This window comes from Triticum aestivum, chromosome 2D (genome assembly GCF_018294505.1).
Source record: "Triticum aestivum cultivar Chinese Spring chromosome 2D, IWGSC CS RefSeq v2.1, whole genome shotgun sequence".
In the NCBI taxonomy this organism is placed as follows: Eukaryota; Viridiplantae; Streptophyta; class Magnoliopsida; order Poales; family Poaceae; genus Triticum; species Triticum aestivum.
In genome coordinates, this window is record NC_057799.1 from 300,935,880 (window position 1) to 300,951,748 (window position 15,869).

Here is a 15,869-nt window from a genome sequence, read left to right on the forward strand (position 1 = left end):
TGAACAGATCGTCGCCCACCCTCAGGTACTTGCCCGGGGCGGGGGCTGCAGGGGAGGAAGGTTGGTCGTTAGCCACCTCCACCTCGGCGGGCTCCTTGGCGGCCTCCTCGGCAGCAGCCTTGCCGGACTCCCCGGCAGGCCCCTTGCCGGTCTCCCCGACATGCCCCTTGGTGGCCTCCTCGGCGGCGGACATGGCGGCTTCCCCAGCCGCAATCTTGGTGGCCTCAGCTTTGGCATCCTTGGCGACCTCCTCGATGACGGTGTCGATGTCTTCCTGGTCTGTCGAGGGAGGGTCTGGAAACCAGAAATAAGGATGAAGCGAGGCCAAACTCAAAGATCAGAACAAAGAAAAGAAAGAACAGGGATGTGAGGCAAGCAACTTACCTGTGCCGAGCTGAGAAGTAGTGGTTCCCTCCCCGCCAACGTTTGTTGCCGGGACGGAGCCACCAACATCCAAGCTCGCCTCCCCTTCCTCCGTGCGCGTGGGCTCGGCGGTAGGCGCCCTTGCCGGGGACGCCCCTCTGGGTGGCGTGGTTGACGGGGGCGGCGTGTCAGGGGCGGCCCTCAGCGGCTCCTCCTGTTGCCGCTCTCCTCCTGCAAACCCGACAAGGTCAGCACCATGGATTCGTGCCCCAATGCCCTCGATGAGGAGTAAGTAATGAACTCACACTCGGGGCTGAAGCGGGGGCTGCGTCGAGGGCTGTTGTCCGGGCTGATCACCACCAACGCCGGCGTGCGCGGAGCGCTTGCCAGGGGCTCGCCACCCGTTGAAGCTTTGGCCCTCTTCGCCGCGCTCTAGGCCAGCGTCTCCGTGTCGCTGAGGAGATAAGATCAAGTCAAGGAAGATGGCACAAGCAGAGAGTCAGAAATGCTGAAAGGCAAAGTGCTTACTCGTCCTCCTCCGCAGGCCTCCTCTTCCTCTTCGGGCTGAAGGACCCAAGGTCAAAGTCGGCCTCCGGGGCGGCATCCGCAAGAGGGGGAGAAGGGGATGGGGTCCTGCGCCGCTTGGATGAGGAAGAGGCGGCAGCCGCGGATTTCTTTGCTACCGCCGCCCTCATCTGGCACGCGGGCTGCGCCTGGGCCTATTGCCGTTGCGTGGTCCTGCCGGGCCGGACTGGCTTGCCGGAGCTAGCCCGCCGTAGGACACGTTTCCTCCCCGGGGCTGAGGAGTCATCTGCCTCGGTCTCCTCTTCGGCCGACTCCTCGGCCACTTCTTCAACAAGGGGAACCCCAGCACCAGCGCCACTGGGTTCCCCGGCGGACAACGTCCACTTAGCGAACTCCTTCCTCTGCGGCCACGTCAGCCTCGTCCTCCATGGTGCCGACGTTGCTAGCCTCCTCGGCAAGCGCCGCCTCCTCCGCCCTGGCGGCAATGTACGCCAACTCTTCTTTGGTGGTATCGCGGATGAGCTGCGACTCGTCGTGAACGTACCTCTCCGACAAGTTGTTGAAGAACTCTTGCACCAGCTCCGCTTGTGGCTCGGCACAGGTTGGGTCAAGGCCGTGCGTGTTGAAGACCGGCATCATGGCGATGATGGCGATCTAGCAAGAGTTGTTACTCAACGGGACCACCCCCGCTGGCAAGCCGAACAGAGACTTGCTGGCCTTTCCAGCCTTGCCGGTCTTCTCGGCCTTGCCGGTCCTCTCGACCCTGCTGACCTCATCAACCCTGAGCTGAAAAATCCTCTCGCAAAGGTGGGCGTGTTGCAGCACTGTGAGGTTGTGGTTCAGGCTGGGGCAGAGCCTCATGATATCGGCCGCATTCCTGAAGTCCTAGGCCGGCCTCCCCTTATTGTGCAGTGGGGCAATCCGGCGGCGGATGAAGTCAGCCCCAATCATCTCGAGGGTGAGCTCGGCCGAGGTGAGGCGGGATCCTGGTGGTGGCGACCGTGAGCTTCTTGTCGTTGGCGTAGACATTGTCCCAGTCCTTTCCGCGGACCGGCGGCTCCCGATGGACCCGGCAGAACTCCTGTGGATCTGCCTCCACAATCCAGCACAACCGGCCCCGTCACTCTTCCCACCTCTCCTTCTGGGCACCCTCCGGGTACGTGCCCCTGCTCTGGGTCCTCGGGATCTAGGTGATGCAGCCAGAGATGGCGCCCCCTGGCTGGATGCCAGGAGTGAAGTAATGGCTGAAGAGCGCCGTGCTGGGGTGCACTCCAGCGAAGCCCTCACAAAGATGGGCGAAGAAGGCCATGCACGCCATGGAGTTCGGCGTAAGGTCCAGGAGGTGAAAGCCGTAGGTGTGCATGATGTCGCTCAAAAAATCTAAGAAAGGGGGCAGAGCCCGCAGGAGAAATAGTCGACAAAGAAGGGGTCCGATTTGGACCGGCCTGGGTGAAGGAGGCGGGGATGATACGCGTGGCGGCGTGCCCCGACGTCTCCGTCCCCCACAGGGGCCTGAACTTCTCCTTGAGGATGAGGACATCGACCGTCGAGGTGAAGAGGGCGCACTGCGTCCACATCTCCACCAACTCGCTCTCCGGTGCCTCCTTCCCCCCGGCGTCCTTGGCCGCTCCCTTGCCCTTGCTTGTCTTGGCGCCATGGCGGCTGAGAAGGGGTAAGGGATCAAAGGCAATGGGGGCGCGCCGGCGGCGAGCAGAGGCGAAAGCTTCGGTTCGCGCTTGGAGAAGAAGAGGGGAACGACGGTTCCAAGATTGGAAAGGGTGCAGAGGGTAAATGAGCAGCGCCCCTGCGGTTTCCTCTTTTTTACGAGGAAGGCGCGGGCCGCCTCTTTACTATTCACTGCAGGGTGATGCAAGCGCGCTGCAACCATCCCACGCACGACCCCCACTTCACGCACTCAATGCAGGTCGTGGGGAAGCGTAACCGGCGAAGGAGTTACCGCAGTTAGAACTCTGCCACGCATGCCTGCGCACCGTTCTGGGCCTAGCCCAACAACGCTTTGCGCTTATGTATGGCCCAGGCCTGGGGGCTCCTGTCGGTGTACAAAAGTAGGGGCGTTTCTGTACCCTTTACTTGTGCACGAGCAGTCATAGCCACACCCGTGGCCATGCTTGGTGGGGCAGAGGAAGGAAAGATACAAGACCACCAAGACAGTACTCAAGCCAGAGGCGCAAAGAGCAAAGGGACAAGATGGATTTCCCCCGGCAAGAGCGTTGCCGGGGTGACCTGCATAGCCCCGGCAAGAGCCTTACCGGGGCAACTTGCCCAACGCCAGCAAGGCTGCCACCCTTGAGCCTGAGAGTTCTGATGCCATCGACAACGTCGAGACCAAGACTCGGGGGAGCCTGTGTGGTGGCATGCAGATCTTTGTGAAGAACAAAGGCCTGCGAGTCTAGATAGGGACCAGAAGACGGAGGCCCCCAGCAAGAGACTTGCCGGGGATAGGCGAAGACCCCCGGCAAGAGCCTTGCCGGGGACAGATGAAGACCCCTGGCAAGATCCTTATCGGGGATGCCCGCGGGACCCCGGGAAGACCCTTGCCGGGGGCTTCTGTGGGGCCGAGGCTAGGCCCGCACCCACCAACGTTCCGCTGCCCCGCACCCATGCCGACGCGGTGATCAGCCCGCCAACTAGGCAAGCGCCTGCGTGGCAGCATGCAACTTCTAGGCCAACTAGCCAAGCACCTGCGTGGTGGCATGCAGATCTTCGTGAAGACCCTGTCACCGCACCAGCTCAGCAGCCAGCCAGCTAGCATGGCATTGCATGCATCGTCACCTTAGACGCGCGTCGAAGCAAGGCGAGGCGGCGACGGACAGGACAAGATTCTTTGTCGTCCCCGATAAAGCAAGAGGGCACGTCGGCAGCGCATTAAATGCGTTTGTCCTACAGTGCCAGGTGATAGACTCGTAGACTGTACATACTTTCCACCTCCTATGTGCCACTGTGGCAACCCCTTTGACATATAAAAGGAGGCCCTAGGTGTACTGAGGAAGGATTCATACTTTTTGGACTAGGCATGCACCGCATGTAGTTTAAGGGCTCAAGAACACCAAATAAACACAAACAAGCAGGACTAGGGTATTACGCATCGTTTGCGGCCCGGACCTGGGTAAAACACCCCTCCCGCTCTTTGCACAGCTCCATGCCCCACCAACCATAGAAGGGATTCCCCGAGATCCCATAGGTGTCGTTTCCCCGACAGAACCAAACTCAACAAAATTGATAGCAACTACTCCTACAAGTGCCTAGAGGCTATATCATGCATTAAAACTACTTTCGACCATATAAATTTGACATGCAAGATAAAGAACAAGGTCACCACCGCAGCAAAAATTTGCAATAAATAAAGCACTAGAACAAAAACTAATTGGACCTTTGGAGGAGTCACATATCGAAGAACAATCCCCCAAAGCAGCTTTGTGAATGGAGCTTTGAGCAAGGAGATCGAAAATGGCAGCAAAATGAGCAAAAACACGGGTTTGAGCTATGGCATGATTTTTTCTGGAGGAAGACAAAGTGGATGGGTGCTGGAATAAGTGGAGGGGACCCATGTGGGGCCCACAAGGTAGGGGGCGCGCCCAGGGGGGTAGGGCGCGCCCTCCACCCTTGTGGCCCACTGGTGAGGCCCCCTGGTGTGTGTTCAGTGCCAGAAATTCTCAAATATTCTATAAAAAATCATACTAAATTTTCAAGGCATTTGGAGAACTTTTATTTTTGGGACATTTTTTATTGCACGGATATTTCAGAAAACAGACAAAAAATACTATTTTTTCTTTATTTAATCTAAATAACAGAAAGTAAAAGATAGGTATAGAGAGTTGTGCCTTCTAAATTCATCCATCTCATGCCCATCAAAAGGAATCCATTAACAAGGTTGATCAAGTCTTATTAACAAACTTCTTCCGAATGACATGAAACCGGAGAATTTTCGAATAACACTAGGTTACCTCAACGGGGATATGCATGTCCCCAACAATAAGAATATCATATTTCTTTTTGACAGTAGGAAGAGGAAATTCAAAACCTCCAATAGTAATAGTTGAATTTTTTTCAATAGGATTGATACTATGAACTTGAGGTTGTTTCTTCGGAAAGTGTACTGTATGCTCATTGCCATTAACATGAAAAGTGACATTGCCTTTGTTGCAATCAATAACAGCCCCTGCAGTATTCAAAAAGGGTCTACCAAGGATGATCGACATACTATCGTCCTCGGGAATATCAAGAATAACCAAGTCCGTTAAGATAGTAACATTTGCAACCACAATAGGCACATCCTCACAAATACCGATGGGTATAGCAGTTGATTTATCAGCCATTTGCAAAGAAATTTAAGTAGGTGTCAACTTATTCAATTCAAGTCTATGATACAAAGAAAAAGGCATAACACTAACACCAGCTCCAAGATCACATAAAGCAGTTTTAACATAGTTTCTTTTACTTGAGCATGGTATAGATGGTACTCCCGGATCTCCAAGTTTCTTTGGTATTCCACCCTTAAAAGTAAAATTAGCAAGCATGGTGGAAATTTCAGCTTCCGGTATCTTTCTTTTATTTGTAACAATATCTTTCATCTACTTAGCATAAGGAGGCATTTTAAGCATATCAGTCAAACGCATACGCAAAAAGATAGGTATAATCATTTCAGCCAAGTGCTCAAAATCCTCATCATCCTTTTTCTTGGATGGCTTAGGAGGAAAGGGCATGGGTTTCTGAACCCATGGTTCTCTTTCTTTTACCATGTTTCCTAGCAACGAAGTCTCTCTTATCGTAACGTTGATTCTTTGATTGTGGGTTATCAAGATCAACAAAAGGTTCAATCTCTACATCTTTATCATTACTAGGTTGAGCATCGACATGAACATCATTATTAACACTATCACTAGGTTCATGTTCATCACCAGATTGTGTCTCAACATCAGAAATAGAAATACAATTGGGATTCTCAGGTGTATCTATAACAGGTTCACTAGATGCATGAAAAGTCCTATCAGTTTTCTTTTTCTTTTTATTACTAGGACTAGGTGCATCAACATTAATTCTCTGAGAATCCTGCTCAACTCTCTTAGGATGGCCTTCAGGATACAAAGGTTCTTGGGTCATCTTACCACCTCTAGTCATAGCCCTGACAACATGATCATTGTTCTTACTATTCAACTCATTAAGAAAATCATCCTGTGCCTTAAGTACTTGTTCTACTTGAGTTGTAACCATGGAAGCATGTTTACTAATAAGCTTAAGATCATTAATAGTTCTACTCATATAATCACCCAAGTGGTCTAGCATGTAAGCATTACGTTTCAATTGTCTACTAACATAAGCATTGAAGTTTTCTTGTTTAACAATAAAATTATCAAACTCATCCAAGCATTGACTACCAGACTTATTATGAGGAATATCACCTTCATCAAATCTATGCAGAGAGTTTACCTCTACTACCTGTGTCGGGTTATCAAGACCATGTATTTCTTCAATAGGCGGTAAATTCTTAACATCTTCAGCTTTAATACCTTTTTCCTTCATAGATTTCTTTACCTCTTGCATATCTTCAAGACTGAGAAATATAATACCCCTTTTCTGCGGAGTTGGCTTAGGAGTTGGTTCAGGAATTGTCCAATCATTATCATTACTCAATATATTATTCAATAGCAATTTAGCTTGCTCAACAGTTTTTTCCCTGAAAACACAACCAGCACAACTATCCAGGTGGTCTCTGGAAGCATTGGTTAGTCCATTATCAAAGATATCGAGTATTTCATTTTTCTTGAGAGGATGATCAGGCAAAGCATTAAGTAATTGGAGAAGCCTCCCCCAAGCTTGTGGGAGACTCTCTTCTTCAATTTGCACAAAGTTAAAAATTTCTCTTAGGGCAGCTTGTTTCTTATGAGCAGGATTTTTTTTGGGAGAAGTGGTATATGAAATCCTGGGGACTACGCACACAACCAGGAGCAAGAGAATTAAACCATAACTTAGCGTCACCTTTTAACGAGAAAGGAAACAATTTGAGAATAAAGTAATAGCGAATTTTTTTCTCATGAGCAAATAGGGTGGCTATATCATTCAATTTAGTAAGATGTGCCACAACAGTTTCAGATTCATAACCATAGAAAGGATCAGTTTCAACCAAAGTAATTAACTCAGGATCGACTGAGAATTCATAATCCTTATCAGTAACAAAGATAGGTGTCGGTGGAAATGACACCTATGGGATCACTGGAATCCCTTCTACGGTTGGCGGGCGCGGGGTTGTGAGAAGAGCAGGTCTAACTAGAAGCACACGGGTCGTTTACCCAGGTTCGGGCCGCGAGGATGCGTAATTCCCTAGTCCTGCTTTGGTGGATGTATTGAGTGTTCTTGTGTTCTTGAGCTAGCTATGGGGTGTAACTTGCCCAAAAGAGCCGAATCCCTCTCCAGTATGCCATGAGCCTCCTTTTATAGTCGAAAGGGGCTGCCACAGTGGCACACAGGAGGTGGAAAGGTCTACAGTGCTGCGGGCTTATCGACAGTATTACAGGACAAGACACATTTAATGCATCGCTTAGGTGTCCCTTAGCTTTATCGGGGACGGGAACGAGGCCCGTCCCGTTCGTCGCCGCCTCGCCTTGCTTCGACATGCGCCCAGGCCAGCGATGCATGTGGCTCCATGTAGGCAGGCAGCCAGCTGAGGTGGCGCGATGGTAGGGTCTTCACGAAGATCTGCATGTCACCACGCAGGTGCTTGCTGAGTTGGCTTGGAAGCCGCCCGTCGCCACGCAGGTGCCTGCCCAGCTGGTTGAGCTAGCAGCTGCTTGGGGACGGCGGTGGAGTTTTGGCCGGCACGGGCCCGGTGGTGGCCACGCGGATGCCCCCGGCAAGGGTCTTGCTGGGGGCCTGACAAGGATCTTGCCGTGGCGTTGTAGTCGTCCCCGGCAAGGCGCTTGCCGGGGGTCTTGTGGATTCCCTCGGTTGGGATCCCGCCGAGTGGTCGCCGTCTTCTGGTCCTCATCTGATCTCACATGTTTATGATCTTGACGAAGATCTGCATGCCACCACGGAGGTGCCTCCCGAGCCCTGGGGTCCAATGTAGTTGGTTGGGTCGGAACCCGTGGGCTCAAGGGTGGCTTGCTCTGTTGGTGTTGGGCAAGTCGCCCTGACAAGACTCTTGCCGGGGCCGCGGAGGCTGCCCCGGCAAGGGTCCTGCCGGGGGACTCCACCTTGCCCCCTTCGCTATTTGTGTTTCTGGTCTTGGCTTTGTCTCAGTTGTCTTGTGCTCCGGCTTCTCTCCGGCTCCCCTCCTTTGCCCTGCTGAGTGTGGCCGTGGCGCGCGCGCGGCTCTGACTGCCCGTGCACAAGTAAAGGGGTCAAAAGGAGAGCCCCTACTTTTGTACACCGACAGGAGCCCCCGGGCCTGGGCCACACATAAACGCGACGCGTTGTTGGGCCAGGCCCAGAACGGTGCGCGGGCAGGTGGGGCGGATTTTACCGCAGTAACTTTTTTGTCCGCTGCGCTTCCCCACGACCCGTGTTGAACGCGTGACGTGGAGGGGCGTGCGTGATGTGGGGGTCATGCGTGGGGCGGTTCCCACACGCATGCGTCACATCGCAGTAAAGAGGCGGCTCGCGCCTTCCCCATAAAAAGAGGAAGGCATGGAGGCGCGGCTCATTTATTGAGTGGACTCGGGTCGCGGTCTTCAAGGCTCCCACGCCCCACGATCACGGGGCGGGGAACGGTCGCCTCACCCGTCCCCTTGGCTCTGCTTGCTTGCCACGTGTCCTTCATGCAGGTGGAAGGCGGTGGAGGCGGGAAACCGGGCCGTCGCTGATTGGGACAGCGGGTCGGTCCTGATTCCCTGCGCCCTTGGTGACTGGATTGGTCGAATGGGGCGGCCGAGCCCCGGCTCCGCCCCTTTATAAGAAGGGGAGGGGGACGACATCCCACATTCTCCCATCATCCATTTCCTTCTACCTCCGCTCCTTTCTTCCATCTGCCATGGCGAGAGGAAGTGCTGGCCCTTCGACGGTGGGCGCGAGGGTTGCTGCTCGATAGTGCGTCCCTCCTTCCCAAGATCTCGCGGCAGCGGAACCGGCCGTGAGGGGAAGGGGAAGGGGGCGAGGCCGAGGTCGTCGTGGCGCTCGGGGAAGAGGTGGACGGGGCAGTGCACTGGTCCTGCCTCCTCTAGCGGCGCCCCTCCTGATGGAGGGCCATGTCGGGGACCAGCCTTGTGAGTTCTTCATCAGGCTGCGCCGGCCACCGCGTCGTCGTCTTTGTCTTCCTACCCCGTTTGCTCGGGAGATGGAGCGTGACCCGCCCCAGACCCTCAGGTTGCACATGAGGGGCTGCGGGAATGGTGGCACGCGGGTTGACGTCGACTTCCCCGCCCCTCAGGTCATGCACCTCCATCGTGGATGGAAAACGTTCGCCCGCATCCACAGCCTGATGGCGGGGCTCGTCCACTACTTCAAGTTAATGGAGGACGGCCTGCTCTCCGTCAAGGTCTTCGAAGATCTTGGAACTCGCCTGAAGTGCTGCGTGGAGAGCTCCTCCGACGATGAAGATTCCTCCTTGAGCGGGAGTGACGAGGAGGACAGTAACAACAACAACGAGGGAGTCGAGCGGCAGGATGCCGACTCCGACTGACTGCGTCGCCCCTCCCTCGGCCTCGCGCCCTGCCGAGGGCCTTCCTCGTCAAGCTCTCCATCGGGGCGCTCCCCGTCGTCTCCTTGGGCGGCTGGCGTAGGAGGGCCGGAGAAGGCGAAGAAGGTGGGTGGCGGCCGTCAAATCAGAGTACGCGGGCACCGACGCCTTCGTCGCGTATTGATGGCCCGCTGCCTCGTCTTCCAGCTCCTTCCCCGGCACCAAGACGTTCTCTTGGTGCCTTCTGCTCCTCGTACCTTGCCTAGGCGCTCTTTTTGCCCTCCTGCTGTCTTGTTCCACCTTCTGAGGAGAGGGACAAGAAAGGGATTACGGGCATCTCATCTCTTTTTAGTTTGTAAGCCTGCGGGCACTTGTTAGATTTAAAGCTTGTAATCCCCTTGCTCATGTTTTTTATTCCGTACGAACTGTACCTGTATGGGACATTTTTAATGAAAAAGGGTGCTTGCCGGGTTCTTTGTGCGTGAGCGAGGCCCATGCCAAGGAACGAGTCCTTGTTATTTCTAAGATAAACATTGTCGCCCGGCAACAGGCCTTGACGTCCCCCCACTTCGGTCGACCATTCTCGCGCTCTCGACGGAGGCAGGGGCGAAGTAGAGTTAGGCTCCTCGTTTACCTTCTTGCCACCGTGACTACGACCAAGTTCCGACCCAGGGGGATAGCTCTTGGGTACAGGAAAAGGGGAGCACGATGGTTTAAGAATATAAACGCGGTTTCACATGTCCCAGTTCTATGCGGAAAGGCATAACAGGGGATGAAAGGCTTATCTAAATCCGCAGCCCCCGGCAACCTTGGCCTGCCGTGGTTGGATCATTGTGTCTTCAGCCCCCGGCAGTCTTGGCTTGCTGAGGCCGGAGCGCCGGTCCGTTCTCTTTTTCCCAAGCGGCTCAGCAGAAGTGTCCACGTGCCCTGCGAACCAAAGAGGACAGAAAGACGCATACTCGACCTCTAGGTTAGGGGTTAGCTGCCGCTAAGCACTATCAACCCTAACCGAGGGAGAGACTCAACCTAGCGTGCATGCTATAACTTAGGGCGCTAGCGCTTCATTTATTTATGCTCAGGGTCTGCGCCTGGCTTTGTACAGAGGGTTACATGCCTTGTCGGCAAAGCTTGTACAAAAGGTGGCTTGCCGGGAGGCCCGGCAAGCCACGCCTTATAGGTAAAATTTGCGAAGATGCTCGATGTTCCAGGAGTTTCTCACTGGGACAGCATCTTCGGTCTCCAGGCGGACTGCACCGGGCCTGGTGACTCGTATTACCCGATAAGGGCCTTCCCACTTCGGCGTCAACTTGTTGGAATTCTTGGCCAACTGAACGCGCCGAAGAACAAGGTCGCCTTCCTCAAAGCTTCGGGCATGAACCTTGCGGCTATGGTAGCGGCGCAAGGCTTGCTGGTAGCGTGCTGCTCTCACAGCCGCCCGAAGACGATCTTCCTCAAGGAGCGTTGCGTCATCTTGCGGCAATTGCTCTTGCTCAAGCTCGTCGTAAGAGAGCACTCGAGGTGACCCGTATATGAGTTCCATGGGGAGAACTGCATCTGCCCCATAGACCAGGGCAAAGCGTGTCTGGCCGGTGGCTCGATTTGGCGTCGTCCTGATCGACCAAAGAACCGCCGGCAACTCATCAATCCAACGCCTTCCGCTCTTGTGCAGCCTGTCAAAAGTCTTTGTCCTCAGGCCTCGCAACAATTCAGCATTTGCCCTCTCTGCCTGGCCGTTGCTCCGTGGGTGTGCCACGGAGGCGAAACAGTCCTTGCTGTCGAGGTCTTGGATGTATTGCATGAAGGTGTGGCTTGTGAACTGCGTGCCGTTATCGGTGATGACTCTGTTTGGCACACCAAAACAGCAGACTAGTCCCTTGAAGAACTTGACTGCTGACTGTGCTGTCACCTTCCTCACTGCTTCCACCTCCGGCCACTTTGTGAACTTGTCGATTGCAACGTACAAGTACTCAAAGCCCCCGACAGCACGGGGGAAGGGGCCCAGTATGTCAAGCCCCCGGACCGAAAATGGCCAGGAGAGAGGGATTGTTTGAAGGGCTTGAGCTGGTTGATGAAGCTTCTTTGAATGGAACTAACACGCTTCACAGTTGGTTACTAGTGCCGTTGCATCCTGGAGGGCAGTGGGCCAGAAGAAACCCTGCCGGAACGCCTTGCCGGCAAGGGCCCTCGACCCTATGTGGGTGCCACATATGCCTCCGTGTATCTCCACCAACAACTCCAGTCCTTCCTCCCGGGGAATGCACTTCAATTTCACACCGTTCGATCTCCTCCTGTACAGGACGTCATCGATGAACTGATACATAGCAGACCGACGGGCTACCTTCTCCGCTTCTTCCTGCTCCTCAGGAAGCTCCCCTGTTTGGAGGAATCGGACAATATGCTATGCCCATGCCGGAGCCTGGGGCTCGATGGCAAGGATCAGAGGCATTTCTTCCGCCATGGGAGCGGCTATCTCTACGGCCAGGGCTTGACGGCCCGCCGGAGTCGGCCGCTCCTCGGCAGGCTCAGAGTCCACGACAACACCCTTGCCGGCGGCCCCTGGGGGCTCAGCGGGAAAGTACTTGCCGGGGCCTGATTTCCTCCGCTTGTTCTGCTCCGTTGATGGTTCGAGGATGGTTGAGTTAACCGAAGCAAAAAGGTACCTGGTTCCATAGGTAGCTTGAATGCAGCGCGCTTTGACAGGTAATCGGCGATGTCGCTCTCCGCTTGTATACCGTCAAAGCGCTCCTCCAGCTTCCTCACCTCATCTACGTAGGCCTCCATCAACGGGCTCTGATAATCTTTGTTGACTTGTCTGACGACAAGCTGCGAATCACCCCTGACGATGAGCTTTTTAACTCCGAGGTCTGCCGCGATCCTGAGACCGGCGAGCAACCCCTCGTACTCAGCAGTGTTGTTGGTGGACATCTCCCTGGGAAAGTGCATCTGGATTACATACTTGAGGTGCTCTCCGATGGGCACGACGAGCAGCACACCAGCACCGGCGCCTTGCAGCAAGAAAGCTCCGTCAAAGTACATAATCCAGTCGCGAGCTGTTTCCTTGCCGGGGAGAGTGGTCTCCTGGATCTCTTCATCAGGCGTTGAGGTCCATTCTGCAATGAACTCCGCCAGGACTCTACTCTGGATGGTTGAAGCACTTTCAAACTTCAACCCAAAGCTTGATAACTCCAAGGCCCACTCCACAATCCTTCCGGTTGCGTCTGGGTTGTGCAGTATCCGTTGCAATGGGAGGCGGGTGACGACAGTGATCTCGTGGGCTTGGAAGTAATGGCGCAGCTTTCTCGAGGCCATAAGGAGGCCGAAGAGCAATTTCTGCACACCGGAGTATCTTGACCTAGCCCCCTGCAAGAGGGAGCTGACAAAGTAAACCGGGTGCTACATCATCTTCTTCTTCTGCACCATTCCACTTGACTGCGCGGGCTCTGTCCTGATGGCGCCAGACTCTGCCGGGAGCCTTGCCTTGCCGGTACCAGGCCCTGACGGGGGAGTCTCTGACTTGCCGTTTGCCGGTCCTGCCGTCGCCACTGCCTCTTCGTCAACCTCCCTCTGCGCCACTAGCGCGGCACTGGCCACTTGATTCATCGCTGCTAGATACAGCAGCAACGACTCTTGTGGTTTAGGCGCAACTAGTATCGGTGTAGAGAAAAGGTATCTCTTCAGGTCTGCAATGCCGCCTCGGCCTCTAGGGTCCACTCCATTGGGCCCGCCTTCTTCAAGATCTTGAAAAAGGGAAGGGCGCGCTCGGCAGACTTGGAGATGAATCGGCTCATGGCGGCAACGCAGCTAGTGAGCCGACGCACATCCTTGATCCGCTTGGGCGCCTCAACCTGCTCGATAGCCTTGATCTTGTCTGGGTTTGCCTCGATCCCACGCTGCGACACAAAGAACCCGAGAAGTTTGCCGGACGGAACACCGAAGACACACTTCTCAGGGTTCAGCTTGAGGTTGATCTTGCGCAGGTTGGCAAACGTCTCTTCTATGTCTTGTACAAGAGTTGCCCTGTCCTTGGTTTTGACCACTATGTCATCCATATAGGCTTCCATATTTCTATGTAGCTGGGGTTCAAAACCAATTTGGACTGCCCTTGCAAATGTTGAACCAACACTCTTCAACCCGAAAGGCATCCGTAAAAAACAATACGTACCACATGGGGTGATGAATGCTGTCTTCTCTTCGTCTTCTCTTGTCATGAAGATCTGGTGGTAGCCCGAGTAGGTGTCGAGGAATGATAACAGATCACACCCGGCCGTGGAGTCAAAAATCTGGTCGATGCGCGGCAACAGGAAGGGGTCCTTAGGACAAGCCTTATTGATATCTGTGTAGTCAATACACAGCCTCCACTTCCCGTTTGCCTTGCGCACCACCACCGGATTGGCCAACCACGTCGGATGGAGCACTCCCCTCACCAAGCCTGCTGCTTCCAACTTTCTGATCTCCTCTGTGATGAATTCATGCCGTTCCAAAGCTTGCTTCCTGACCTTCTGCTTGACGGGTCGCGCATGGGGACAGACAGCAAGATGGTGCTCAATCACTTCCCTGGGAACGCCGGGGATGTCAGATGCTTGCCACGCAAACACATCGACATTCGCCCGCAGGAAAGTGATGAGCGCGCTTTCCTACTTGGTGTCAAGGGTGGAGCTTATGGTGAAAGCCCCTCCCGTACCATCCTCCTTGACGGACACCTTCTTGGTCTCTGGTGGCGCATCTCTAGATTTCTTGCTCTTGCCGGTGGAGCTCTCTGGCACGTCCTCGACGGTAGCACAACACTCCGAAGAGGTGCGCTTGTTGGAGTGGGTGCGAGAGGTCTTGCCGGTCTTCTTCTTCCCTCCTGGGGCTTCAGCGGCAGGAGCAAGTGCCTTGGCGGTAGCTGCTGCAACTGCTTCCCGGTAGAGTAGGTCGGCACAGATCAGCGCGTCCTTCTTGTTGGAGGGGACGGTGATGATGTTCATCGGCCCAGGCATCTTCAGTGTGTTGTAGGCGTAGTGCGACGCTGCCATTTACTTGGCTAGTGCCGGGCGGCCGAGGATCCCGTTGTAGGGCAAGGGGATCTCGGCTACATCAAAGACAATCCTCTCTGTCCTGTAGTTCAACTCACCTCCAAACATCACAGGCAATGTGACCTTTCCCTTTGGCTGGCTCCTTCCCGGGTTGATCCCTTGAAACGTGCCCGTTTCCTCGAGGTCTCCATCAGGAATTTGCAGCCTTTTGATCACAACGGGTGAGATCAAGTCCAGACCGGCCCCGTCGTCAACCAGCATCTTGTTCACCTTGAGGTTGCGTATCGTTGGTGAGACCAACAACGGCAAGCACCCGACCGCAGTTGTGCGGTCAGGGTGGTCCTCGGCGTCAAAGATGTGGGGCGTGCTGGACCACTTCAGCGGCTTCTGAGCGTCGAACGAGGGCTCCGCTGCTGTGATCTCACGCGCCCACTGTTTGAGCTGGTGGTGAGAAGTATGCAGCGAGGTGCCACCATCGACGCACATGGCCTCTGTAGCCTTCTGAAACTCTTGCTCGCCGGACTCGTCGTCCTCGTCATGATCATCGTCTTCTTGCTTCTTGTCGCGGCCCCGAGCGGGCCTCTCTTGTTGGTTGTCCTTGCCGCGGCGGCCTCCTTGGCCGCCACGCTTCTTGCCGGATCCTTCGGCACCATCCTGACCCTTCTCCTGGTCCCGCCTCTCATACTCGGCGTTTTGCTTCTCAGCAAGCAGCACGACTTGTCGGCAGTTCTGGAGGTCATGGCCCTTGGTGCGATGGATCTTGTGTAACACCCTGAGAATCATGCTACAGTAACCCCCTGTGATGAAGCTAATCATGTTGCTAAACAGGGCTTGATCACATTTGAACCACACCCCTGTCAAACTCCTAGTTCAAACTTCAAATATAATTAAAGTGAAAAATAAAAGTTTTCAAAACTCAAACAAAAATGTTCTGTGGGTGCTAAATAATACACTGGCAATTATGCTGGAGAAAACTCCTATTTATAAAATGCCTAAATACTTTAAATGAAATAAAACAGAAAAGGAAATAAACAAATAAAAAGAAAACAGAAAACAGAAACAGTCAGAGAAAAAAAAGGGAGCAGGCCTTCCCCCCCACTGGACCCGTGGCCCATCTGCACCGAACCCCCCCGGCCCAAACTGGGCCGCACCCCCGCGCCCCCGGCCCAGCCCACCTCCTCCCTCGCCCCTTCCCTGTTCCCCCGACCGGGTCGGAACAGGGGCGCGCTGCCGCCCGACCCCCTCGCCGGCACCGACGCCGGAGGGGATAAGGTCGCCAGCTCCCCCGCCTCCTCGGGCCTCTCTCCCACTCACCCCCGCGCCTCCCCCTTCCC